We start from the raw sequence: 2,490 nt of genomic DNA, 5'->3' as shown, positions 1-2,490 counted from the left end.
CTTCTTTTGCTTTAAAATGAGGTGATAACAATGTGCCTTGAATCCCACCACACATCCCTGACAGCTTGGGGCTGTCCTAGACATCTCAACACATGCTTTCTGAAGACACTAATTAATTCATAGTTTTTCATTTCTTCCCCTTCTAGGTCTTGAACTAAAGGCACTTCCCAGTGTCAAGGCAACACAAATAACCCTTTTCCATTTCTCTTTCTATAAACATTAATATTCTAAGTTGAAAGATAGTGGCTACCGAAAAACAACATGTTAATTAGAAATTTTCATATTAAACCTTTCTTAAGTACTACTTTTCAAAATCAGAAATATTTCATTAAAAGTTTATGTTAGTTGTTTGAAAGTATTTCTTGGTAATAAGTTTTAAAAGTTTCCCCCAATATCGAGTTCTGAAAAACAGCTTATCTTCAACAAGATGTGTGTGTGTTTTTCCACACAAACCTGAGTTGATTTCAGGCCAAGAATGTATTTTCAAGGATCATTTCTATAATCTGCTGCTAGTGAAGTGTACTGAGTGTGTAAGCTACTGGTAACCTTGAAGATGAGTGGTAGTGTTTTCTCCTGAGCACAGGTCGGCCTGTGGTGTTGCCTGGTGGCAGCTGCCACTTCTTCACCATGACGACTTTTCCTTTCTTTTGGGGAAATAGAGAGAGCACAGGCAGAGGAGTTTCTTAAATATTTCTTATGTATTTCATAAAATTAAAAAGGGAAACATATTTCTTTTTGAAATTTGTTAACAAAGGCAAATCCTTATTTTGTCCTCTGTATGACACAATCTGAAAACCTAGAGAGATTTAGTATTGCTTGAACAGAAACCTCAAGGTTGGGGAGAGGAGTACATGTAAGGTCATCCTGCATGAAGGGACAGCAGGCAATGCCCATGGGTTTAGAGTTTATAGGAAGGTAGACAGGGAGCTGCCCAGGAAAGTGATAAGCAGGGGTGAGGCCGGAAGGTTTAGATCACAGGGCAGAACAAGGATGTATTAGGGTAGGAAGATGAGGTGACTAAGGAGACTGGCCAGGGCCACAAGAGAAAGGAAGCCACAACCCTCAACTTAGGTCATCAGGTTGAACCAGGGCAGACAGTGGGCTCCAGGGAGGAGAGATAGGCAAAGTACAAGGGGTAGGTTGGGGGACTGACTCTAATATTTATGCAATAAATAAATACGCTTGGGCTTCTCCAGAAACTTCCTAAGAATCCAGAAGAATCAGCTAATAAAGGAATAGAAATCAAAAGAAATCTTTTGCAAACTGCTCTGACAAAAATATAGAGACAACTTGGGCATGGTAATGTGTGTCTACAGTCCCTGCACTTGGAAGGTTGAGGCAAGTAGATCAAGGACAGGCTGGGCAACAGAGGGAGACCCCATCTCTAAATAAGTAAGTAAATAAATAAAACCTAGACACTTTAAACTTAAAACAAAATGTCAGAGTAAACAATTCATTTGTAAAAGCACCTCTGTTGATGGTGACTGTTGAAAGTTGTAAAAATTACTAGAGCATGTATTGCCGCAGCCCGGCTGGCTGGGCAAAATAGCCAGGGGGGTGATGAACAACTTGTGTAGATTGATATAGCAGGAGTAGGAGCCGTTTATTGTAGGATGGGAGCGGTATTTATACATTCCACACAGCTTATCTTAATTAGCATAAACTAGATACAGCAGTCAACCAATAAGGAATCTCCACACTTAATGGCTCACTGGCCTTACTTCACAAACCACTCCCTCTGGCATTTTGCCAGGTGCCATCCTGACTTGTTTACAGACTCTAACAATGTATGTTAATTCAGGTTTCAGGGAAGCAGACACCATGACTGAATTAGAAATGTAAGAAATTTGGGGGGAGAAATGTAAGAGTTTTTGGGGGCAAAATGTATGATAAAGATAAAGGGTTGTGGGGAGAGAGACTTCAGACTGCAATATAGGTCCAATAGGATAGGAGAGGAGAGGAGAGGAGATTGCGAAGGAAGAGCAGACGATCTTGACTAGGCCAATGGGAAACCCCAAGATCAAGAGTGTCTGTCAGGGGGCCAGCACTAGACAAGAGCAGCCCCTCGCTGGTACCATTGTCATGCATAGGCATTGACTGGAAGCATCCCAAAGAGCAAGGCCTAAGCTTGATTTCTGCAGATCCCAGAGGCAGGGCAGCCAATAAGCCTCAGCAAATTATTACCAACAGCAGATTCTCCCTGTATGGGAGCATGGCCCCCAGTAACTCCTTGATTGCCTCTTCAAAGAGACAGGTCAGTGCTGATCAAAAAAATAATATTTCCCTTGAGACAGTACCTGTCTTAGGAGTTTTTAAAAAACATTATATATACAAAACACTATAGAACAGAAGACAGGAAACACAAATGTCCATCCTTGTGGGCCAATTAAACAAACCACTTTGCAACTGAATATTATGGGATCCTTAAATGAGCCCAATGAATCCACTTGAATGCATTGTCTCCAAGGAATATCTAAAAGAAAAGGCTTT

General features: G+C 41.1%; 1 non-coding gene across 1 annotated transcript; it reads left to right on the top strand.

Annotated features, from left to right (window-relative positions):
- The first annotated feature begins 471 nt into the window (after positions 1 to 471).
- On the top strand, positions 472 to 680 carry LOC113188922 (small nucleolar RNA U3). The gene has a single exon (XR_003301595.1). It is a non-coding gene; the product is annotated as a small nucleolar RNA U3 (small nucleolar RNA).
- The last annotated feature ends 1,810 nt before the right edge of the window (positions 681 to 2,490 follow it).

The sequence above is a fragment of the Urocitellus parryii genome, chromosome 12 (genome assembly GCF_045843805.1).
Source record: "Urocitellus parryii isolate mUroPar1 chromosome 12, mUroPar1.hap1, whole genome shotgun sequence".
In the NCBI taxonomy this organism is placed as follows: Eukaryota; Metazoa; Chordata; class Mammalia; order Rodentia; family Sciuridae; genus Urocitellus; species Urocitellus parryii.
This window is presented reverse-complemented; position numbering and strand designations above follow the sequence as displayed.